Source organism: Rhinopithecus roxellana, chromosome 8 (assembly GCF_007565055.1).
Source record: "Rhinopithecus roxellana isolate Shanxi Qingling chromosome 8, ASM756505v1, whole genome shotgun sequence".
Taxonomy (NCBI): domain Eukaryota; kingdom Metazoa; phylum Chordata; class Mammalia; order Primates; family Cercopithecidae; genus Rhinopithecus; species Rhinopithecus roxellana.
In genome coordinates this window covers 138111846-138139374 of record NC_044556.1, presented here as the reverse complement: position 1 = coordinate 138139374, position 27529 = coordinate 138111846, and positions in this window count along the sequence as shown.

Below are 27529 nucleotides of genomic sequence, written 5' to 3'. Positions count from 1 at the left end.
TATGAGATCATGAGTTAATCTTCTTATTTGAAAGTGCATGTACAAATAAAATATATATTCATATGTATCATCTATAATATATACAGAGAGAGCAAGATAAACCCCACTCCCATCCACAGGTTTGATTTTCTTCTGGAGCCCTGTGATCTCAGATATTTGGCAGAAAGTTCCAGATAACAACTCCAAAATGTACAAATTCACTATATTTAAAGCTCTCTCTCTCTCTCTCTATATATATATATATACACACACACACACACACACACATACACTCATATATAAGGTAAGTATTCAGTAGTTTTCTGACATAGTAACATGCTAAACATTGATTCAATTTTGTAATATTAAATATGTGTAAGATTCTTCTCAAACAATACTCAGAAACAAATTATAATAAAGCCTAGTATGGCAATTGTAGCTCCCCTAATAGCATTACTAAGTTATTTTTCATTCAGATTATAATGCGGTTCCTTAATATTCCAGAGGATATACATTGTTTTTTCCAAATAGGAAATATAATACATTTTATTGAAAATAATATTTTTTAATATTTGATGTGATTATGAGAGAAATAAGTGAACAATGAGTACCAAATACAGAATTAAAAATGATCATTAGAGATATATAAGCAACTTGATACATCATTTCAGAATACATAACTAATTATGATATAAAATTAATAGAAAACTCAATATTTGCTACTGAGAAAAAGCATTTTTGATGCATCAGTGTTCATAAACAATACAATAACAAATGATAATGAAGCCTAATACATTATAGTATTCTAATAATCAATCTAAAAGGTAACATATAGGATATTTTCCATGACATTAAATGTCCAGGTTGTGAAAGTTTACACAGTATACCACTATTCATATTTGTAAGAAAAAGAAATAATATTGGGGGCATGATATGTGGTGAGCACTACTCTAATACATAGGAATGAGGAAATGATAAAGACAAAGTCCTTGCTCTCTTAGAGCTTGTAGTCTCATGAAGACAATTTGAAAAAGATTTATCAGTATATCACTTGGGTAATGGAATAGAGAATAGAGGTATAATCATAGGTAATTCACAAGAGGCTTTTCTAGGGAGATTGTATTAATATTTGAGCAATGACTTAATCTATTTGTGTTATTAGGGTGTGTGAGGTGACAAATACTTTGAAAGAAGGGATAGCTGATGATGATCTTCAAGACTGAAGCAAATACACCTGGTGCAGCAGTTCAGCTAAAGGCATTCAAAGAAATGGCAACTTCAAATGCAGTCATTGTAGTATGACAATTATTTATGTTACTAGAATTGAGCTTATCATTTGGTGTGCCTAAGTACAGGTATGGAATTTTGAGAGAGAAAGTTAGAAAGGGAGGTTGCAGTCAGATGGTCAAGGGCATTTTGTGATATTCTAATGATTTTTTTCTTTGTTAGTCTAACATTAGAATCAATGATAGGATCAATATTTTAACAACTTAGGAAAGAAAATATATGACTTGAGAGAAAACCCTGGAAGATCACTTGCAAGATTATTTTGGGTACCTGAAAAGTTGCGTATTAGCATTTAATCATAGTGAAAATGGTAATAAAGAAGATAAACAGGTTTAGAAGAGATTTTTATAAATAGGACATTCATGACTATATAACTTACCTGATGGGGAAGCTAACAAACAGGAAAATGCAAAGATAACTGGGGAACTATAATGAGGATAATTAGGTAGATAATATAATTACATACAATTATCAGTATGCTTTGTGCTTTCTTAAATATCTTTAGATATGCATTCCCAACATAAATACATTTTACTATTGACCTGGTCTTTAGTGTGAAACCAACATGAACATATCAGTAGAATGACACTTTAAAATCTTGTGAGAAAAAAATAATGAGGTATTTACAAATAATCCTAAGAAACTATACAGTATGAAAGTTTACTTAAAGGAAGAAAAACATGCAATATAAGTTCAGAAGAGGAAAATAAGTATCTGAAATAAAGGTAGCAAGGAAAGTTTAAAAGTGGAAAGTAAGGATTATCAATGTTTATTATCTGCTATTCACTTTACAGTTAGTATTATTGAACTTTAACACCAAAACTTCACGAGACAGTGAGGAGAGCCTCTTAAACAATTCTACATAACAGGCCATAGTCATCACAAAATTCCAGGTGGCAACACTTTTTTTTCACTTGTACTCTAAAGAGATGTACGTAAACATCTGTCAGTAGCTGAGCCGAATACATCAAGGCTTCCATGGCCCAATCCTAAGAAATGATTTGTATAAATGTACAAATTCCTGTAACAAAGGCTAATAGCAAAGACACGATGTGCTCCATAGTAATTTTCTATATCAAGACAATTTTTGCATGCATGATATAGTACAATAGTTTTATCAGAGAAGAGAGTTAGCCTAACAAGGCCCTAGATGTGAAAAGAAAAATTATTGTTTCATGATTTCAGTCATTTCAGGTGTAAAAGAGGCCAGGTTAATGTTGATGGCAGAGATAACTTGTTAAGTATATAAATTAGGAGTCTACTAATAAATATGTGATGAGGACAGTCATGGGTAAACCCAGTGAGAATTTGTACTTTTATTTTCATATTTCTTTAGAAGAAGTGTTTCTAACTTCTTTCATACTGTTCAGTATTGCTACAGGGACAGTGCTCAGTCTTAGCTACAGATTAGAAAACAACTTGAAGTAAAATTAATAACTTTAAAAGTAATAACAAAAACTGTAATTACTTTCGCACCAACCTGAATAATTAGATTATCCATTAACTATCATTTTTAATAAAGCCATCATGATTTACTTATATGGAAATTAAGCAAATTATTATTTCATACCTCATTATGTTTACCCGAAGTGGAGTGGGAGATTATATTGGCATTATGTTCTAAAATCCAGATGTAGAAAATTAATCAGCAGTGATTATATTTAAAAACTTACATTATTAAGAATATTTTAGCATATCTTCACTAGCATTTCTCATCTGTTTTTTGTTTTTTGTTTTTTTTTTTCTGCAGTCTGTGTAATTCCACCCATGCTACCTGATTGTGAAATAGATATGACCCATTACTTTATGGATTTGCAGCACCATAATTTAATAGCAAAATGGCCTAATATCATATGCCTTGATCAATTGAACACTTTTTTTCTAAAGGAAAAAAATAGTAGGATTAGTCAAAAGAGCTCTAATGGGAAACATGAGTCACTTTAAAAACTTTTGTTTGTCGTTTTGTTTAATGCCAGACAAACCAAGATTTTTGTTTCATGTAACACATTTTTATTACAAACTGATTAAATTACATGCAAAGAAAGAAAAAGAGTAATCTGCTTAAAAAATGTAAGAACCTAATTAAAGTGTTGATGCAGTATACTGCTTTCTTCCTTAGTTTATAAGTTTTCTGTTGCAATTACAACAAACAGTGGCTTAAAAAATCATTTATTATGTTTCAGTTCTGGAATGGGTCTCCTTTGCCAAAATCAAGGATTTGGTAGGGTTCCGTTCCCTGTGGAGGCTCTAGGGTCAATACATTTTCTTGCCTTTTCCAACTTCTAGAGGTGAATCCTATCCCTTGTCTCATGGTTGCATTCCTCCATCTTCAAGCCAGCAATGGCTGATAGAGTCTTTATCATACTGCACATTCTAATTCTCTACTTTCATTTTCATATCTCCTTCTCTGGCTGTTTTAAGGACCCTGTGATTACATTTGGCCTGTCTGCATAATTCAGTATAATTTCCCCATCTAAAGGTCTTTAAGTTAATTGCTTTTGCAAAATTCTTTTTTCCATGTTAAAGTAACATATCCATAAGTTCCAGGGATTGGGACATGTATATCTTTGGTAGTTTTTATTCTGTCTACTAGTGTTCAAGGTATATTCATTTCTCATGTGTACTGGAATCAGAAAAAAAGACAATGAAAGTCCTTAGGGAGAGAATAAATATAACTAATTTTATATTTTCAGCGAAGACTTTGGTTGCAATGTTGGAGAATAAAATAAAGAATGGGAAAGAATTAGAAAGCCATTGCAGTCATCCAGATGAGAAATAAGTGTTGTTTAGACTAGAGTGACAGTATTAAAGATTGTCTTAGTCCATTCAGGCTGGTATAACAAAATACCATAAACTTGGTAGCTTAGAAACAACAGGAATTTATTTCTCACAGTTCTGGAGGCTGGCAATTCCATAGTCAAGATGCTGGCAGATTCTGTTTGTGCTGAGGACTCACTTTCTGGTTCATAGAGGGTGTCTTATCACTATGTCCTCACACAGTAGAAAGGGAAAGGCAGCTTTCTGAGGCCTCTTATAAGGGCTCTAATCCCATTCATGAGGACTCTGTTCTCATGACCTAATCGCCTTCCTTCCACAGGCCCCACTTTCTAATACTACCTGGGGATGAGTATTTTAACATAAGAATGTGGGGGAGACACAGGCATTCAGGCTATAGCAAAGATGACTATAGGAAACAAGCTACAAATGTAGGGAGTTATTCAGGAATTCAAGTGAGAGAATTCGTTATAGGATTGAATGAGGTGCACAAGTAAAGTGGAGATATCTCAGATGACTATGTGGTTTCTTTAGCAAATGTATTTAGAAAATGGAGGGTGATATAATTCAGTGGGAGAGGGAACAATGAAGAAGGACTCAAAGAGATCCTGATATCTGTTTTATGTATGCTAACCATGAGTCATCTTGCAGGTATTTTGCAGCATTGAAGTTCTGAGGTGACATCTGGGATAAAAATGCAAATTTGGGAGTTATCGGAAAACATGCCCAAGGATGAAAATTGCTTTAAAACAGGAAGTATGCTAAAAAGATATTAGGGCCTTAGACCAAATATTTAGGAAACTGAGCATTAAAAGGCTGGATAATATATGTCAGGGCAACAAAAGGATATGGGGATGAGAGCTCAAATTGGTAGGAAGAAACCTAGAAATACATTTCCATACAAAAACAACAGGTTGCCAAAGGAGAAGTCAACAATTATGAAAGTTGCTGAAAAATACTGTAAGGTAATTGAAAAATTGTCAATGAATTTGTGATATTAAGATTATTGTTTTCCTAAAAAGAAATGCTTCTGTAGACCTGAAATCATGGTGGATTAGGTTAAGTAATAGCAAAGTTTGAGGAAATGAAGAGTGTTGCTACATTTTTGATAAGTTTGAGTTTTCAGATGTGATGGAATGGATGGCACCTGCTGGAGTGATTATGTTAAATACATTTTTTATATGTCAAAAAATATTGAGTATAATTCATGAGAACAGGACCAGCTTCATGAGCATAGGAACTGTGCAACTAAATTAGGCTCCATTCTCAGAAGTTCCCCACATTGGTTTAATGCTTTGCTATTGCCCTCTTGATATTATTATTTTTATCTTTGAACTCGTGATTTGTATGCAGAATGTGATGTAACAACAAACATATGCCAGGGGTTTGGAAACTGTACTTACATAAGGTCCTGCCTCCTGCTGGCTCTTAGCTACCCCAGAATGATTCAATCAATCATTTTCCTACTGCCTGGGTTCTTCTGGGTCCTGTATTCCAGGCAATCACCAGATAAGTTTTAAAGGAGGCCATCATTCTGCTGTCAACCTCTGCCCTTGTGGGATTTTCGATGTAATCACAGGGAGTGTTGAGATCAGGCTGTGCACTCTGGCACATCTCAGGTAGGATCTGGCAGTAGCAGCATGATTGGCAATAGGCTGGTCCATCTTTGTGGGCACAATTCTCTTGTGGCTTGTGACCCAGCTACCTGGTGAATCCAGATGTGGAAGTTTAAAGGCATTCGGTGTTCACAGGCCTCCTGCCATAGATTGTGGTGCCAGCAAATGGAAAGGAGAAATGCCAGGCTGTGAAGCATGTGTATGCAGAGGCTGGCACCAGGGGGAGCCTGGCAGCTATTGGGTTTGAGTAAGTTGGAGTCCCAAGTACTGAGTTCTAGGCAAGGTGCCTGGGTAACTGTGAAGATCTGCTGTAGTCTGGCAAGTATCCTCATTCTTACTGAGTATTGCTGTGTCAATGGAGCCCTTCCTGGATGGATTCCATGCCTGAGGGATCCTCTCTCCTTTCAATCTCTTGAGTCTGACTTGTATTTGTTAGTTCTGGTCTGCTGGAGCACAAGCAGCATGTTTGAAGACAAACTATGAAATACAAATTGTGTAACTGGGTGATTCTTCATACAATTTAACTGCTCTATTTGCATTTAAAGCTAGCGTTGCATATAAAAATGAATGGAATGGAAAAACTCGTACTAACAATTTAAATTTTTAATTTTTCTTTGCTTAAAACAATGTCAGAATAGCAAATACCATGAGAAGTCAGAAAAAGAACTTTTTAAAAGGGGAAAAACTTTGCATCTTGGGACCAAACACACTTCTCCCCACCTCTGATTTTGAACAAGGACCTCAAATGTTCATTTTGCACTAAGCCCTGCAAATTATGTGGCCAAACTGCATGGAAAAATCAAACCGTGAGCAAAAGCTTGTAGAGAAAGTAAATGGAATCATCAATTCTTATGAAAGATTCCTACAAAAGTTGGAAGATAAGAGGATAGACCTAAGACAGAAATATCAGGTTAGCTTTTTATGTATCCCATAACTTAAGAACTGAGCCAGGTACTGAATTTGGAGGATTGCTATGGAAGTCATTTAGAAAATGAAACTCTGAGACATAAAATAAATGAGGAATTACTACATAAAACTAGAATTGTGCAGTTTGTTAATTAGAACACCAAAGAAGGAAATGTTATCTTCTGAAGAGTTAAAAGGTTATTCTTCCACAGACAAGCAGCATAATATTAAATGAAGCATTTACTCGTGTTTACTTATCTGTTTTTAATTGGAAAATGTTTCACAAAATTAAAAATAGCTTAAGGTGTCCCAGCACTTTGTGAGGCCGAGGTGGGCGGATCACCTGAGGTCAGGAGTTTGAGACCAGCCTGGCCAACATGGTGGAACCCTCTCTCTACTAAAAATACGAAAATTAGCCAGGCGTCCTGGTATGTGCCTGTAGTCCCAGCTACTAGGGAGACTGAAGCAGGAAAATTGCTTGAACACAGGAGGTGGAGGTTGCAGTGAGCCAAGAGCACACCATTGCCCTCAAGCCTGGGGAACAGAGTGAGACTCTCTGGAAAAAAAAAAAAAAAAAAAAAGCTTAAAGTGAAACAATTAGTGATGCAAAAACAGAACAAAGAGAATCGAGACATCTAGATGGAACTTAGGGATTACACCTTACAAGGCATTTAGATGAGCTAATTACTTATTAGCTTACTCTGTTTAAGTTAGATGGAAGAAAAACATTCCCAAGAGTCAGATTTGTTAATTACTAAAATTAGGCATTATCAAATTGAAGTAAAATGTGTTTTAATCCAGATAGTCTCAAAGGGAATAGATATATTTCCACCTGGCTGGGATAATTCCTTTTATGCAATTCCATCACGTTGAAGTGATTAAATCTTTAGGCCATTATTAATTTTGTTTACTAAGTGTTTGTGCTCCTTTTGATTACGAATTGATTCATTTTAAGACCATTATAATTTTATGAAGGCTTTTTGTCTAATTGTTGTCCCATTTATACAACTAACTGTTATCAAATCCCTTTGGTAAGTATAGACTTTTTTTTTTTTTTTTTTTTTTTTTAAGTGGACTCTCGGCCAGGCACGGTGGCTCACACTTGTAATCCCAGCACTTTGGGAGGCCAAGGCGGGAGGATCACGAGGTCAGGAGTTCAAGACCAGCCTGGCCAATATGGTGAAACCCCATCTCTACTAAAAATACAAAAAAAATAAAAAATAAATAAATTATCTAGGCGTGGTGGCAGGCACCTGTAGTCCCAGCTACTTGGGAGGCTGAGGCAGGAGAATGGTTTGAACCTGGGAGGTGGAGTTTGCAGTCAGCCGAGATTGTGCCACTGCACTCCAGCCTGGGCAACAGAGCAAGACTCCGTCTCTAAAACAAAAAACAAAACAAACAAACAACAACAACAACAACAACAACAACAACAACAACAAAGGACTCTCCTGGGCTAATCTTTCTCAGTTTTCAGTTAGTGGATATTTAAGGCAAACATAAATGACTTCTAAATTTGTTTACACAAAACACACACACACAAGAATACACACACAAGAATACACTTATTGCAAACATAGAAAACATACACAAGTGTACACACACATACTGCAAACATAATCAAGTAAAATTATAATACTTTTGATACTTTCCATAAGCAGGTATTCATAAAGTAATTATGTGAAAAAACAAGATAGGGTAAACAGTAAAAATATGTTCATCTTTACAGAAATAACTTAAAAATATAACAATAATCACAAGATGAACAGGAAATGTACTTCCAGATTATCCTGAAAACTCATGAGGCATAGATGCATAATATAAATACTCCCCATTCCCCACCCACTTGTGTGACTGCTTGATTAATAATAGTGTATGTTCAATGGTGGCCTTCCTCTGTCTTGTCTGTGTTTTCATGATTTGTCTGCTCAGTGGTGACCACTGTCCTTAGATGTGTATTTAAACCCAAATTTGATGATCATGTAGAAGCTACTACTGACATAGCTACTAATCAATAATGTCCTGATGTTGCTGTATCAACCATTTATCTATTCAGTAATATTTATGGAGCATCTACATGTTCCAGACAAATAGGGATAAAAATGTGTCTACCCTCATGGAGCTTATATTCCACTGAGGGATATATATAGTAAATCAGTAAATACTTGCTATATATTAATGCTACATAGAAAGTAAAATATAGGTAAGCAAAAGTGTATGATGGGAATGTGGGGAGCTCTTTTAGACTGGGTGATATGGTAAGCCTTGCTGATTAAGTGACATTTGAGCAAAGACCTGCATAAAATGAGGGAGAAAGAATATCATAGACATAGAAACATGCACTATGTAGCAGTTGAAGTCTGGTTGACTTCATTAATTGTATACATTTCGGATTCATCCAAATTATTAAATGTATCAGAAATTTATTCAATTTTTATGATTACTGAGTGGTATGCCATGGAATGAAGATATGATAGCTTATTCTTTCATTCCTTACCATGAAAAATTTTGGTTGTTTCTTATTCAGATGATTATGAATAAAGCTGCTATATGAAATCACAGATAGGTTTGAGGGTGAACATAAGATTTCATTTTACTTGGGCAATCTGTGAGTGGGATTGCCAGGTTATATGGCAAACCTACTTTTAACTTTTTAAGGAACTGTCTAATTTGACTATACCATTTTGTATTCTCACCAGCAATATATGAGAGTTCTAGTTGCTCTACATATTTATCAGCTCTTTACGTTTTCGTCCTATTTTACTTTGTTTTCACTACTCTAATAATTGTGTAATGATATCACATTTTGTTTTCGGTTACATTTTTTTGAATGACTAATAATGTTGAACATCTTTTCAAGTGAGATTCTTTTATCTCCTTTGGTGAAGGCTCTCTTTAAGTTCTTACCCATTTTTTGTTTGTGTTGTTTCTTATTAATGAGTTCCAAGCGCTCTTTATATGTTTTAGAAATAAGTTTTTTACCAGATAGGTTATTTGTAAATATTTTTCTCCCAATCTGTGGCTTATCTTTTAATTCTCTTAGCAGTGTCTTTGAAAAAATTTTATTAGTATGAATTCAACTCATGCTATTTTTTTTATTCTATGATCCATGCTTTTGTTGAATCAAAGTATATTGCTGAGCCTGTTAAAGGCATTCTTCTTTGTTACCATGCTTCTCATTTCTATAAATTTTATTTTTCCTTATAATCTCCATCTCTCTGCAAAAATTACCTATGTATGTTGTTCACCTTTTATATTAAAGTAGTTAACATATTAATAATAGGTACTTTATATTCCCAACCTGATAATTCTAACTTCTGGGTGGGAGCTGAGACTGACTCTGTCTCTGGAACATATGTTGCTTATTCTTCCTTATTTAGGTGTCTCCCTTTTTGTTGTTGTTGAAAGTTGACGTCTTCTATAAAGCAGTGAAAACTGAGATAGATAGTAACTATCTATTTCTGGGGCCACACCTGTTTTGTGGTAGACCTGTGTTGTGAGTAATTGAATCAATCCAGCCAGTTGAGCTGAGTCTGGGATTTGTTGTTTCCTTCGTTGTTACCAATTCCCCACAGGCTTCACCTTCCTCTAGAGTCACCTTGTGCTTAGGATGGGGGATGATTTCCCAAGAGTGTTTTTCACAGTACGTGCCCTACCTTCAACATAAATAACTTCCTAAAGAGTTTATTGTTCCATGCTCTTTTGCCCCCCTCCCCAGTAGTAGATTGCTTATTATTGAATTTGTGGGCCTGATGGTGGAGGTGGTGGTGCATGGAGGTGGGCAAGTCAAATTTTGTTTTTCTAGTTTATTGTCCATCTTAGGTGTGAACTGTGCTCCTGTGTCTGGGGAAGAGCACTTTTTTTTTTTTTTTTTTTTGACGGAGTCTCGCTCTGTCGCCCCGGCTGGAGTGCAGTGGCCGGATCTCAGCTCACTGCAAGCTCCGCCTCCCGGGTTTACGCCATTCTCCTGCCTCAGCCTCCTGAGTAGCTGGGACTACAGGCGCCCATCACCTCGCCCGGCTAGTTTTTTATATTTTTTTTAGTAGAGACGGGGTTTCACCATGTTAGCCAGGATGGTCTCGATCTCCTGACCTCGTGATCCGCCCGTCTCGGCCTCCGGAAGAGCACTTCTTATTTATCCTGTCCCTCACTAAGAAGTATGAATTTTCTAATGGTTTCAGATCAGGACATTTTCCTCTCCTTCTTTTTCTCTGAAATCTAGTTGTTTCTTAGCCTGTTTCCTAATGTTGACTGGATTTGCTATTTTCTCATCAGTTTAAACCTTTAATTAGAGGTAAAGGAGAAACACCTATCTAGGAGAGGCTAGATGTCTTTCTCACTGAGGTTGCTGCTCATGCCCCTACCCCAGCACTCACACCTGAACAACATGAGGAAGACTTTTTCTGGTCTCCCCCAGATCTTTCTCATAACCACTTGATTAGTTCACGAAGAGTCTGAAAGGCCCCATGAATTTCCCTTGGGGGTACTGTTCCCATGGGCACCTGCTCGTTGTTTGCCCCAAAGAATCAAGGGTTTGTCTCCTATCTCCCCTTAATGTCACTCATCTTTGCTTAGCTTTTGTGTAAGTTCGATGTTTTGCAACCTCAGTGACTTGATGGATTTAATGGAAGTTGCAATTATAGAATAATCTACACATTACTGTTATTTTAAGGATGAGAATAAGGCACTTTCTAGCTTTCTAGATCTATATTAATTTACTAAAACTACCACAACAAATAAACTTGGTGGCCAAAAAAATTCTCAGTTTTGTAAGGCAGAAATCCAGACTCAGCAGGGTCTTGTTCCCTCTGTAGTTTCTAGAGGAGAACTCTTCCTTGCCTCTGCCAGCTTCTGATACTTTGACTGGCCTTTCAGTTATAACAGCATAACCCTAATCTTTACCTCCATCTTAACGTACTTTGTGCCTCTCTGTATGTTTTTCTTCTTATAAAGACATCAGTCATTGGATTTAAGGTCCATTCTGTGTTATGCCATTCTTGTGTTGCAATAAAGAAATACCCAAGACTAGGGAATTTATAAAGAAAAGAGATTTAATTGGCTCAAGGTTCTGCAAGTTTTACAGGGAGCATGGTGCTGGCATCTGCTTGGCTTCTGGGGAGGCCTCAGGAAACTTGCAATCATGGTGGGAGGCAAAGGGGGAGCAGGCACATCACATGGCAAAAGCAGGAGCAGGCAAGAAAGAGAGAGTGTGGATCTGGTCACTTTTATCGCTTCACCAGATCTCGAGATAACTCACTATCACAAAGACAGCAACAAGTCATGAAGGTTCATAACCTGCATGAACCAAATGCCTCCTACTAGGCCTGGCTTCCAGCAACAGTGATTAGAATTCAACATGAGGTTTGGGTGGAGACCTGAAATCCCAGGTGATTCATTTTGAGATCTTTTACTTAAGTACATCTACAAAGATACCAATTTCCAAATAAGGTCACATTCTGAAAGTTTAGGGGGTGTGAATCTTTGAAGGACATTATTCAATCCACTCCAACTTTGTAATACCTGAAATTTCACTGAAGCTTAAACTATTTAGTAAATATCTAACTGATTAGAACTTCTTCATAAGAACACAATTGGTATGTTTAAGACTAGTCCCATGATAAAAATTTTTATGTCAAAAATCGTTGGTACTACCTTACATTATTTTATTTATCCAACAAATATATGTTAAGAAGTTACTACATGACAGAAACTGTATTTGATGCTGTAGGTGTAGACAAAATCCCTGTTTTCATTGACCTTGATTTTGCTCCTTAAAGTATAAGTTTCTCTTATCAAGTTACATTTATTTTCTACAGTTTTGTTTAAAATGTTAGATAATTCAATATCTCCAATAGGAAAGACTTAGCTTTTTATAATTCCACGGAAAACATTAGTTCTTCTCAATTTTTGTTATTTTTATTTTGCTTATAGAAACGGAGAAATCTACTGACTTCAATTATTTAACAGAGTGATGGAATGAAACTTTTGTTTCATCTATTCTAAATTAAATGACCTCAAAAAAGGCAATTATCTGTCATTCTAGTAAGTAACATGTTTCCTAATGAACTCGTCATTCTAATTATCTTCACATTGACTTGGTTCCCAATCAGTTCTGAGGGCATTTTTCCTCATATAATCTAAAATAGCTGAACAAAAGCAATATATGATGTGTTTTAAAACCATTAAAGATAAAAGATGTTTTCAATCTGCAATGGTAAATAAGAAAAAGGCGGAACAGTGGATTGAAAGGTGGAATACTAATGTAATATTGATCTCAGTTTTTTAACTGTGGGTTAATTTCATCAAAACCAGAATGCTTTAAGTAAATCTAATATGCAACAAATATTATGGTATGCAGAGATATTTAATTCAACTCATAATTTGATAAAGTTTATACAAACTAAATATGCTAACATATAATTGTTTTTTCGTGCATAACAACTTATCTTATAGTGGTGAATAATTGAAAAAGAATAAATACATTAAGTGTTCACAGAAAATAAACCCATGCATCAAAGTAAGGTATGAATTAGATAACTGAGTTCTAAAATAACTTGAATTTCCAGATTTATGATTTTAGGTCTTAAAATACCTTATAACATGTGATGGCTTATATGTGCCTTTGTCTCTACTTTTTTCCACTTCTGACTCAGAATCAGTATTTTAAAGCAGAAAGTAACTGGCTTTAATTTAATTTAAATTTATTATTTAATAGACTAGATTCTCCATTAGAATAGATTAGGAATCCAATAATTAACTCACACTATGTGAAACTGTATTTTCCCCCATATACTTAGACTTGGTGAATTAAACTTTCTTAATGGTGTCAGTGCCAGTTTCATAATATCTGTGGCAACACTAATTCAAAATCAAAAGGACAAAATTGTGGGGGATTTTGGCTGTTGTATTTCATAATGTTTTATTAGGTTGTTGCAATAAAAATTGTCATTTTTGTCATTACTTTTAATGCACTCTTCTTACATTGCTTTAAAGAAATACCCAAGACTGGGTAATTTATAAAGAAAAGAGTTTAATTGTCTCATGGTTCTGCATGCTTTACAGAAAATATGGGGCTGGCATCTACTTGGCTTCTGGGGAGACCTAGGAAACTTACAATCATGATGGAAGGCAAAGGGGGAACAGGCACATCCCATGGCAGAAGGAGAAGGAGATGAAAATCACATGGCAAAACCACAATTACTTTTGCACCAACCTAAATAATTGCATGAACTGTGATAGCATGAGGAAGTGCAGATATATCTTTTTTGAATATTTTTGTTTGACTCTGTTTACCATATAAAGACTACAGCTCTATTAGAACTGGCTATTAGAGAGTAACTAGTTTACCCAGCAGGGTACTTCCTTTTCAGAGATTTGGCAAAATAATTTTGTCATATGAAAAATCTTAGAGTTTGGTATGTCTTGAACATTAGCCTTGAGAGTAACTGGTTTTATTTCAAAATCCTGATCCAAAATCTGGAGCCAATATCTTCATTAAACCAACTGATTTCGGATTAATAAACTAAATACTAATCTCTTCACAAATACTTCAGATGGCTAAAAACAATTTGAAAGTTTCCTGAACTTTGTACTCTCCATGTAGCCATTGGTTAACATTGAAAACTTTGTCAACAATGATACAAAAACTTGTTATTGAGAAAGGTACAAAAGGATAACTCATCCCCATGAATAATTTATATGGCTATTTGTTAAATTTTTTGAACAAATCAAAAAAAAATCTGATCACACTAATATATTACCAGAATATTAATATTAGCTATTATGTCTTCATAAGTCATGAGATAATGCACCAAATCTCTGAGAAAACAGCCCTGTTAAATGTTGATCATCAGTCATATATTGCTCATTTTTATTTGGATTTAGATGACCGAGAAAGGTTTGAATCTATATACCATTTGTCTTACATGTTATCACATATACAGTTGTAACACTGAAATAAAGAGATAATGAAAATGAAAATCATTCTCTAATTGCTTTGTCAGTTTTACAGGCCCAGTGATTAGATTGATTCCACTTTACCATTTAGAGCAAATTATCCTATTTTGTATCAACTACAACAATAAAAAGTTAAATAAGGAGAGTGGCATGTAAAGGTAAATAACACGGTGGAAATAAGATGAACTTAAACCCCTAATCCCACAATTTTCAGTTCCCTTATCCATTCTTTTTCTTTTGAGACGGAGTCTCACTCTGTCGCCCAGGCTGGGGTGCAAAGGTGTGATCTCTGCTCACTGCAGCCTCTGCCTCTTGGGTTCAAGTGATTCTCCTGCTTCAGCCTCCTGAGTAGTTGGGACTACAGGCGCACACCACTACGCCCAGCTAATTTTTCTACTTTTGGCAGAGATGGGGTTTCACCATGTTGGCCAGGATGGTCTCGATCTCCTGAACTCATGACCTGCCCACCTCGGCCTCCCAAAGTGCTGGATGAGCCACCGCGCCCAGCCGCCTTATCCATTCTTGTCATTCAGGCAATTACTATTTCACACATAGTCATACATTAATACAACATTTTAATTAAAAATAATGCCATATAAAATACAGTTTTCTAAAATTCCATGTTTTACTTAATATGCTGTAAAGATTGCAATATGTTTTGTGGATTGTTTTCATTCATGATTCTATGTAGGTACTTCTATCTCACCTTTTTAATAGTTACATAGTATTGCCTTGCATTAATTCGCAGAACTTTACAAAATCAATCTACTAATAATGGAATCCAGGTAGGTCATAGGGATTTACTACTATAAAGAGTGCTGAAATCATTTACAGGTTTATTATATAGTACATTTGTATGAATATATAATAATTAAGATACATATTTTGAAGGAAAAATACTGAATCAATATATATGAACATTCCAAAATTTGATAGGTATTGCTAAATTACTTATAAAAATGATATACAATTTAAAATCTTAAAATATTAAAGGCAATGGATATGTATAATTTCCTATCCAACTTAGAATATTGCCTACATTTTTATTTTTGCGAATGGTACATGATTAGGATATTATTTGAAAAGGACACCTTTTAAGTATTAAAAAGCCATTTGAAGTCACTTTAACTTCTGGCTATGGAGGAATAACTTACACACAATAAACTCTAAAGAAGCTAGAAAAATATGTATGTTTAAAGGCATCAGAGATCTACACAGATAGTTTGTACTCACAGAGTGAAGACATTGAAAAGAAGGCACATGAAGACATGTGAGTGAAACTTTTTCAACATGAAGCATGTGCCAAAGCAGCACAGGGTCTGAAAAATGAAGTAGACCTATCATCATTCTCCAGGGCAAGGAAGAAAAAATCAATCTCAGGGCCTGCTACGGTAGAAGAGACATGGCAAATGCTCCAGGCTTTCAGATGTGACCAATTACACACAAGCAGTAACGATGCATCAAAACAGGCAAACCGTACAACCACTGAAACAGAGCTCCAAGTAAGCTTAATTCCTCATTGGAATAAGCTAAGCTTTCCTCTGGAGAAAGCTCATATTCAGAGTCACAAATTACTTCCAACGTTTTTTTTTTTTTCTTTTAACATAAAAGGACTGGCATTCAGTAAAAGGTAACAGTGATACCAGAATGTAAATTTAAATTATTAAAAACCAGAAAAAACATAAGAAACAGTAGAAATGGACCTCCAGGAGAGTTGTATAGTAGATGACAAGATGGACACTTTTATTATAGGAATTGAAATCTAGAAAAAACAGAAATAGAGATTTCAGACATTCCTCTGTAGCAGTAAAAGTGAATATGATGGATCCAAACACACTAATTTGGAAAGATCTCAGACATATTACTGAGTATATATAAAAGAAAAACTGAATTATATTTAGTTATAATAAAACATTCATCTTAATTATACTACAATTGAATTATATTTATTTAGAGTAATATACAATAGTATGTGTTTTTGACCATTAAATGCATTACAAATGCAAATATGTAGAAATAGATCTGTAAGTACACAACACAAACCACTAAGTTTGGTAAGTTAGAAAGGGGATTTCAGTGGATGTTGGTCGCTTTGTTTACAGATTTGTTTACAAAGTGAAGGCATTTACTTATCCTTCATGTAATATGAAAAGAATTGTTACACTAGAGAAATACCTGACTATAGGCTCTCTGTACTAAAACTCAGTGTCCGCCCTTCCTTAGTCAGGGTAAATACAAATATAACAGAGATCAGGTGTTGTTCATATTCTCAACTCTAACATTTTCATAAAGAAAAATCTATGTGGTGGGAAATGTTCAGTTTTCAACCTGTAGTTCTAAGTAAAGTCCTTTTCACAAAGACGACTTTCTGATTTAAATAGAATTAATGAGATCATACATATTTACCGAAAATGGCAGCTGTAGAAGATAGAATAAAGAGAGGTTGGCCGGGCGCGGTGGCTCAAGCCTGTAATCCCAGCACTTTGGGAGGCCGAGACGGGCGGATCACGAGGTCAGGAGATCGAGACCATCCTGGCTAACACGGTGAAACCCCGTCTCTACTAAAAAATACAAAAAACTAGCCGGGCGAGGTGGCGGGCGCCTGTAGTCCCAGCTACTCCGGAGGCTGAGGCAGGAGAATGGCATAAACCCGGGAGGCGGAGCTTGCAGTGAGCTTAGATCCGGCCACTGCACTCCAGCCTGGGCGACAGAGCGAGACTCCTTCTCAAAAAAAAAAAAAAAAAAGGTTACTTTTTAAATATTTAAGTAACTTTCCTGTGATAGAGAATTTTAATATCTGAAAATTACCGAGTTTTCATAGAATCATATGAGTCAACTTTTAGTCAACAAGATGTTAATGTGTGACAGCAGGGTGCAATGATTATATTCTGCACATGTATCTGGGTCCTTGACTAAGTTCTTGGCCTTGGTAAAAAAATATAACCACTCTGGCCTTTGCTTACTTGTTCATGAAAAGAAAGGTAATGTGCTAATTCAGAAAAAGTGGAATTTGGAATCGAGAAGGAGAAATTTGGTAAAGTAATAACAGAGCTATAAGTTCTGCCATGTTACTTTGTTAAATGTACAAAAACAGATATACAAGAGTATTGGTCCTGCATTTCTTCCCTTTAGTTAAATTCACTTATAATTATATGTTATTATTTCATAATAACAATTTTAGAATACCTGTTATTATGAATAAACTGACTCACACAAAGGACATAGATAATCAAGATGAAATAATTTTTGTTGTTTATATTTCTGAAGCTGGCTCTCTTTTCAGAAGGTAGTGAATTGTGAATTTAGTTGTATCTGTATTCTAAATAATATTTTTAAATACTAAGTTATAGCAGGATACTCAGATATTAAAAGCATGTTCTCTTTGTCATTAATAGTCTTGGACAAATATTTACAAATATTTACCATAAGGGTTATTTTCCTTCTCTACAATATGATGATAATGGTACCAGTTGTATTAGATCATCGAGAGACAACTCATGCAAAGCACTTAGCACAGTTCCTAACCATAGTTAGTACTTGGTAGACACTTGTTATAAAGAGAATTATTTCCAGATAAATGATTCTAAATATTTTACCCATTTTTACATCATATGTTCCAACTATTCTTTCCAATATAAAAGAAATATTTCAACAAAGATAGTGTCTTCTTTAATATAGTCAACAAAAGAAACATGTGTGATCCTTTGGGGCAATCTGTAATGACGTAGGTAGTTCTAAAATGTTAATATTGGTTAAGGGTCTCTAACACATTAAATTTTCTTGACTTTTTCATTAAAACATTTACAAATGTGTAAACAATGAGTAAATTTTCAAATATTTGAGTTTCAAAAGTAATTGAAACATTTGGCATCATCATTTTTTTCCCAGGTCAAAGACCAATTTTATGAATGTAACTTATGGCTTCTAGGAGGTTTGAAATTATCAATAGGGAAATAATTAGTAATTAATAAAATCAATTATATACTATATTATTTAATACATTAGTGAATGTATATGTTATTAATATATGACATATAATAATGAAAACTAAGAACCAGAAGAGAAGATGGTTGAATACATTTGAGAACAAAAATAAAATACTACATAATCATGAAATTACTATTTTAAATGATTATTTAATGACATGTAGAAGGAATCAATGGTGAATTTTGTGTAAATGATGAGGGACAGGGAAGTGTCGTGGGTAATTTCTAACTTACTGATTTGTAAACTAAATGCACTGGGGTTGGAGATCATGAGCTCTGTTTTGGTCCTACTTGTATAGATACGACTGAATAAATTATGCAGGAACTAGAGAACAAAACTGGGCTAAGAAGAAAATCAGTCGCATCAGGGTACAGTTAGAATTACAACCATAAGCACACCTGAGAAAATGTAAGGAGCTAGACTTTAGTTCTACATGAGAAAAGAAAATATCCAAAAAGATTTCAAGGGCTTCAATTTAAAGAAAGCTGAAAAGTGAAATGTGGTTCTTTTCATTAACATGGCATGTCACTATTCACAAAATAAAATGCACAATATTGCACTAGCTATTTATCTATAATTACTACAGAGTCATTTTCCTATCCCTGTCTGGCATGAGTGTAATAGTTTGGCTCAAATAGGATGGATAAATGATTGAGACGTGTTGATATATATTTGATCAATGCCTTTAACACATGCTTTCCCACCCATTGCAAAGTTCCACACAGCGCATTAAGAGATAAGTAAATAAGTGCCAAATTCCGAGGTCACAAATTCTCTACACACTTTATGCTGTGTGAAGTCTCTTGCCTAGGACTACTTCTGATCTGTTGTTTTATACAGTCTTCATCTGTGCTGAGCCTGTAGATTAAAGCCTCACTTAAATGTCTGCCTATTGTTGTTACTGCCTTTGTTTCCCCTAGACACTTATTTTCCAGGATGAATGATCTCATGTCTCCAAAGTGAGCTTCCCTTATAAACCAATTTTATTTTTCAATCTTCTTAATTTTCTGAAACTTAAAAAAAAAAAAAAAAAAAAAAAAAAAAGACAAAGCCGAAGACAATATATTGATATTTAAAAAACACTTTTGAAGGCAGAGAGAAGAAACAAGGGGAGGGGGTCCCCTGTTGATCCAAACTGTCCTGGAACCATTCTGTATTCATTCTTCTCCTCACTTAAGATGCAATCACAGTTTCTCCTATGAGACTTAATTAAGCTACGGGCTCCCTCTGACTGCCGCCTCCCATTTGTCACGTGCCTCATTCCTCTGAGGAACACAGAATTTTCGCAGCTTTTCCTTCCTTCCTACTTTCTTTCTATTCCATTCTCCAAAGTATCAACCATTCTTGAGGATTTTGGAGGCTGGTTTTTTTTTTTTTTTCAGTAATTTTAAGAGAAAGAAGTGGTAAAAACAAGAAAAAAATGGATTAACACTGGGAAAATGTTACAAGTATGCAAATGATAATAGGATTTTGTTTACTTTGTTTTATCTTTTCATCTTGCTTCTTCAGTAATGAATCTCTCCTTTTTATTTTGCAAAAAAGGTGTGTCCATTTATGGTATACCATTTACCCTCTGAGCTGATGATTTTGTTTTTATTTTCATTTCTGTTTGTTTGTTTTTAGTATATGGGATTCTTCACTCCTCTGTAGCTTTAGACTTTTTAAAAAGAGGTGCAGGTACTATCTATATTTGTTGAGTGCTTACTATGTGCTCTACACATAAGATCTTTATGTGTATCAACTAATTTAATTTTCATAACAAAAACATTTTACAGTGAGGAAATTTAGGACCAGAGGAAATTGCTCCCATTCATACAGCTAGCAGTGAGAGATAGAATCAGGATTCAACGCCTGACCTCTGACACCTGTGACTAGATGTTACCCACCATTCCCTTTTGCAAAGGTAGCTACAAGCAGTAACATTTGGTAATCAGCTTGAATGATAATCTTATGTGAAGCTAAACTTCAGTTCAGAGTAATTTAGAGCTAGTACTTCCAATGTTTTTCTCAAAACATATTCCAGTGAGATATTAACAGGTATTACAAGGGGAAAAGGTTTGCCCTGTAAAGCAAGTTTGAAAATCTGAGATTAAGAAATACCAGTTTGCTTTCAAGTCTTTAAAACCTTTAGTCGGGGCCGGGCGCAATGGCTCACGAGGTCAGGAGTTCGAGACCAGCCTGGCCAATTTGGTGAAACCTCGTCTCTACTAAAAATATAAAAAATTAGCTGGGAGTGGTGGCACATGCCTGTAGTCCCAGCTACTTGGGTGGCTGAGGCAGGAGAATCGCTTGAACCTGGGAGGCGGAGGTTGCAGTGAGCCGAGATCACACCACTGCACCCCAGCCTGGGTGACACGGTGAGACTCCATCTCAAAAAAAACAAAACAAAACAAAACAAAACCTTTAATGTGATAATGCACATATAACTCTAGATGTTGGATACATAATGCGTTGTTTTCCAATAATATTTGATAAAATATACTTTTTGAAAAACATCAATTCATTAAGAATTCAAATACCCATTTCAAAAACTCAAATTCAATTGTTTCTCCCTCTCTGACTAGCTCAAGAAAGTGATATTTCACACTAGAATATCCTTTTAAATCCTTTCCTCGCACTAAAAAAATTTATTCACAATTTGAGACTTGCTTTGCTTGAATAAGAATAAAAAATTTATTTTCAATTCTTCCTAATGTATTATCACAATATGTACCAGGAGAGTTATTAGTTTGGGTAATACTAGGTACTATAACATATAGTCTCTAATACCTGAAATAAAACAAAAGTATTTCCTGATTATGTCAGAGTTCAAAGCGTTGCTCCACATACCCAGATCACTCCTTTTCATGTGGTGATTTCAGGTATGAGGCTTCTTCTATTTAAGACCACATCTAATTTAATTCTAGCTGTCGGAAGGAAAAGTATGGGGAATGAACACCAACTTTTTAAAAACCTTGGCCTGGAAATGACACACATCACTTCTGCTCATATTTCATTAGTTAAAAACAAACAAAAAACCAAACAAAAATTAGTCATATGCCCACTTCTAGATGCACAAAGACTGTGATGTACTGACTGAATAGCTACTTGTCAGGAATAATTTTAGAGGACATTAAGTAGAAATACAAAACTGGGGAGACCACTTGTCATCTCTACCATCAGAATTGCATATATTGACCAATATTGCATCAATTTCTACATTCCTTTTTAACATGCAAAGCCCATAAAGTGATACATGAATTCCAAAATTGATTCCATACATTTTTCAAATGATTACCACAAATAAAGGGACCAGTCATTATCACTGCTATAGCAGTTTGCCAATAATAGATTGCAGACCGGATATTTCCACTGAATAAGGATTTTCTAACACATATTACCCAATGTAGCTAATAAGCATAAAGCCTTTTTTAAAGAAAATTTTGTGAAATAAGATATATTTAGATATAGATTTATATTATTATTGGCTCTGTTTATTTCATAAAACTTGCTTTGCTTTTTCTAACATCATTCCACTCTTTAAAGATTGGTGAAACTCTTAGATATGACTAGTAAATCAAGTTAGTACATGGTATGATAGAATTGACCAGAACATAACTGGTTGCTTATTGGAGTAGAGTGGACACTAGAAAGAATATGGAAAGAGAATATGAAGCGGGCGGGGCAGAAAAGGAAATTGAAGAGTGGCTGGGGCTGACTCAGTCATAGTTTACCAAAGAAAATTCATTATTAGGGTAAGATTCAATCTCTAGATAAACAGTCAAAATAAGAGAGCAACATAATCAAAGTAATTTATTTGTCAGCCTTTCACATATTAAGTTGGTCTTTCTCTTCATATCAACAATGCCACACTGTGGATTACCTAAAGTGAGGTCTCCTATTTAGTTTGTCATTATCTTACCTAGCACTTGGCACAGTGGCTAGCATAAAATACAAGTTTAAATACTCTTTGAAATATAATATGAATTATGAATGAATGAATGAATGAATGAATAAATAAATACATTGAACATCAATGGCTAGTTGGCAAACAGAGCACACAACCAAAAATCTGGATAAATCTATATTCATTTTCCCAAGGAAGAAAATGGTCAGAATGGGCTTGTAGCATCCCTTTATTCTCTCAAATAGCACCTGTGATATTATGATATAATAAGAAATATATATTTGGTCTTCTTCCCCAGTTCCTGGCACAGAGCTGCTAACATTTTTGGGCTTTCCTAAGTGATGTGGTGAGAGGATCATCTCATTATTTGTAATAAGTCCCTTCCAAATATACCTGAGTTTATGCAAATGAGGTGAATCTTGGAGAATGGGAACTGTTTGCCAACCAATCATGTGATTGGAGGATTGGAAATTTCATTCCCACCTCCTGCCCTCTGGAGACTGGAGAGACACTGGAGACTGATTTCAATAACCAATAGCTGATGTCTTAATCAAACATGCCTATGTGATGGAACATCCACAGAAATCCTAAATGATAGAATTCAGAGAGTTTCTGGGTCAGTGAACACACAGAGGTTCTGGAACCAGTACATGTAAGTAAAGTGTTTCCCTGAGTTCTGGAAGTCATTCTAGCAGATTATCAAACCCAAGAAAGGGGTTGTAGAAAGACCTGATTTGTAGCTGGTTGGTTAGAAGTGAGGAGGCCTGGGCTTAAGACTGGCGTCTGAAGTGGAGCCAATCTTGAGGGACTAATCCATTTACTTGTGGGATCTACACTAACTCCTGGTAGACAGTGTCAGAATTGGACTGAATGATAGGATACCATTTAGTTTTTGAAGATTTGGAGACTTGCTTAGTATGGAAGAGACACGCATTTGGTGTGAGAAGTGTTATGAGAACACAGAAAAATGTTTGTTTGTTTTTTTATTTTTTTAGCATCTATAACTCAATCCTTTGTAATTGGCCTTCATCTCACATTGCCTTTAAGTTAAACAATGGCAGAATCATTTTAGTTGTAGTCAAAGTTATACCTACAGAATCTAACAGATTTTAGCACATAAAACCTGTTTCTTAAATAAATTCTGCTTTGAGGTGAAATTCCTACCTCAGTTCTTAGATGATTGATTTGGATTGTTCTACGAAACAGGATTTGAATGAATCCTTTTCTAGTTTCCAGACTTGGGACAGAATTCCGACACTAAAATGGCAAAGAGAAAACAGAGAAAAATTAAGACAGATACTTAGAAACTGTTATCCACAAGAGGAGAGTAATTGTCAGGCCTGGGGACACAGTTCTAGAGTCAGACTGGCCTCAGTTGTGGCTTGATGTCCAGGCCCAGATTGAAGAGCTGATAATGTTGAAATTCTTACTGATTCAGGATCATAGGATCTGAAAGTTAGACTGAGCCTGAATACAGGCATTAAACAGTCTTTACCTGAATTTAAAAGTCTTAAATATTAATTGATACACATAGACACAGATCATATTAGTCATTTTAAATTATTTTGTTAAGATGTAGTTACAACTAGTACATTTGATTTTTTAGAGTGTTGTTTGAGTTCAGAACACAGTGACTCCCTAGATGGTAATGCTGATAAACATGGTGAAAGTGAATGCTAAAAATGTTTCAATGGAGCTAATTTAAGCAAGCTATAAATTGGGATGCAAGTCTAAAAATGAAAAGGAGTAAAAATACAAAATTTAAAAATATGGCATGGAAAGTAGAAGATGGATGCGACTCAGAGGCATTTCTACAATATAATTGATCATGACTATGATCAATTATAGAGAAGATTGATGATTTATTTGCCATCTTCATGGGTTAGAGGCAAGAGTGACATCAATAGACTGACTCAGGGTATGTAGGCAAAAGTGTATGCCCTGCACTTCTGTTCCAAAGTAAACTAGGCCTCAAAGTGCACTCTCCCAAGACTGTTACATGTGGTTCTCAACTCACAATGGTTCAACTTAACAAATTTTCAGCTTAATAACTGTGTTTTCTTACAATGAGATTATGTTCAGATGAACCCATTTAAGTTGAAAATATTCTAAGTTAAAAATACGTTTTTGACTTACAATATTTTCAAAGTGCAATAAGTTTATCCAGATGTAACCCCATCATAAATTGAGGAGCATCTGTATATTAGAAGGGTTAGAAGAGAAGGGGTGTTAGGGAGACAGTATCAAAACCAAAAACTTTTTCTGACATTGGGCACATTATTTAACTTCTCAAAGTTTCCACGAAATAAGGATTATTGTAATTTTGAAAAAGACTCTTAGTCTGAACAGATGAGATATCAAACAAATCATTTCATTACTAATAGAGACTAGTGGAACACTACAGAACTAGTTATCTTTGACAAGTAAACTTGCTAAAGCTGATGTCCAGAATTAGGCAGAGTTGAACTAGCTGTTATAGGCAATATTAGACCAAGAAATAATACTTGCTTCCTGTTGGCATGTAGCTTCCCTTAGCTTTTGGTTGACATTACAGGAATTCATATCAAAGTTTTTAAATCTCCTCATTTAGAATCTATAGTGTACATTGTTATTTTGTCAAATGTCAACTGATTGGTGTAGGGATTTTTAATTAGCAAAATTATTTCATAGTCATTATCTCTTTGATGGTAGCATAATTGATAGTAGTACCCCTCAAAACATAAATCCATCAATATCATCACATCTAAAACTTTAATATTTTCATATAAGTTTATTTCACAATTGTACTTTTGTTAATGAAGTATTTGTCATCTCTATTCTTTTTGCCCTTGGCTAATGGAGTTTAAAAGACACTGATACATCACAGCATCATTAGCCTCTAGGTGCTTGCTAGTTCATTGCCTTATTGATGAAATCACCTTAGGATAAGGACTCCATAACTATACCTCATTGGATACGTACAGGATGGGTCTGCCTTTTGTTAAATTCCAATATATAGCAGAATATTTTATCACACATTTCCTGTGTGTATCTCTTTAATGTTATGTGTTCTTTTATAACAAACCAATTTTACTGCATATTTTTTGGTTATGTTGTGTCACAGAAATAACTGCTGCCTGGCAAAAACTGGTTATTTTTCCCATTTTTGCAGTACATTTTGCCTTTTCTTGGGATCCTGTATGTTGAAAGTGAAGTGCTACAAATTTGTCATCGCCTTAGCAATCATGTATTGATCTATTTGTTCTCCCTCTGCTCATTTTCTCTGAGTCTAAATTGCTTAAGTACTGAAAGCTCTCAAGGTAGTGACCTGAAATATTAACAGGTTACATCACCTCATTAAGCAAAAGAAACTGCTCTTATTCAAAGTCTATGGATGCTGACATTGCATTTACCCCAAAAAATTAATGTTTGCATGGAAGTGTGCTAGGAAAGATACTCTATACCTCCGGACTGAGGATCCTTTAACTTTTCATTGGTTATAACAATTTCACCCCTTAGTTATTGCCTTTTGCTTGAAAAGTAAAGATTAATGATGCTAAAATGATACATTTTAATATAATCAAGTTATACTTCTGACTACTTCATATGTTGATGATCTGGCACTTTTTTTTCAGAAATAGCACAAGTTCATTTGAAGGAGAAAGACAACCCTTAAATAACAGGCCAATTATTATTTTAATCAATAGCAGTATTACATTTTAAATTAATCTTCAAAAGTCCCTGAAGCTAAAATTTCAAAAGTCATTAATCAATTAAGCAAAATACTACAGTCTTTCAAAGCAATCTATCTCCTGAAGGTTGTTCAAACTGTCTTCTGAGAATGAAAATTTAACACTTTTTCTTCACTTTGACTATGTAGTTTTATTTTTCTTACACTAAATAGAAGTGTATTAGAACAATTACTCAATATGTAATTAATTGCCTAATATATAAATAATAATATGATGGTGTAAATGTGAATGATGGTGTAAATTTAGTGTTTTTAAATGGTTACATTTTGGTCACAAAAAATTGTAATTGTTTTAAAAATGTCTTTGGTTTAATAATATCAAGGACAAGGTGCTAAAACAACTTATTTTCAAAAATTATAGACTATTAGAAACTTTACTGTTTGAAATAATATCAGAAAGACTGGAATATACCCTTCTTGTTTGAAGATTCTTTGCCATGTGAGTCATCTGGACACTGAGAAGCTGCCTTGGGTATCCATTCAGGTGCACAGCTTCAGACAAGGGCTTTCCAGACATGTTTACAAGTCTAGTTTCCAAGAAGATAACACAATGAGTCTTCCCCTCAGTCATGATAATAATCAGACTATGATATTCTTACCAGAAACTAAGACACTGACGCAACAAAAGTCACACAACCCTTTACCTTTTGGCAATTTTCTTATCAGTAACTTATCCATAATTTATTCTCATCTGATATTTCAGGCAGACCTAATCTTTGCATTCCTGGAATCATTCTTTACAGCTGTTCAGTGTAAGCTTAAATTCTGTTTAAACACAAAAACAAAAACAAAAAACAACCTCTCTCTTCTTACTAAGATATCCAGTCCGTTGTGCCTCATTGTGTGTCCTCTCCCTTGATGCAGCAAGTTAATAAACCTTTGTTTCACTACAGGTATGTTCCTGATGGTCTTTATCTGATGGAATTTGTCCAAATTCCTAAGTGACGCCTTCAGCTTGCAAAACACTCCTAAAATGGAAAATGCCAAATATTCAGGAATAAAGGAATAATATAGCTGAAACAAGATGAGAGGAGTGTGTGTACCTGATAAATATCAAATCAAATCCCTTATCATCTTTCAAAAATAATCAAGTATCATTAGCTGCCACATAGTAAGTTGCTAAATTCTGAGTTTTTCTGCCTCCCCCAAAGCAATTAATATATAATTCTCCATTTTGCCATCTTAGCTGTGACTAAGGTTGTCAGGTCCCAACTTTGCTCTAAACATTTCCCAACCCTCTCCATGTTCAAATATGACTATATTGTGTTATTCTTCCAGAATGTTCTTAACACAAGCTAATTGAGTTATTCTTTTTAATTTGGAACATTTTAAGTGCCACAGAACAGGCAGTCTGGATCATTCATTATAAATAGGATTTTACCAAGGGAGAAATGATGTTATTACAGAGCT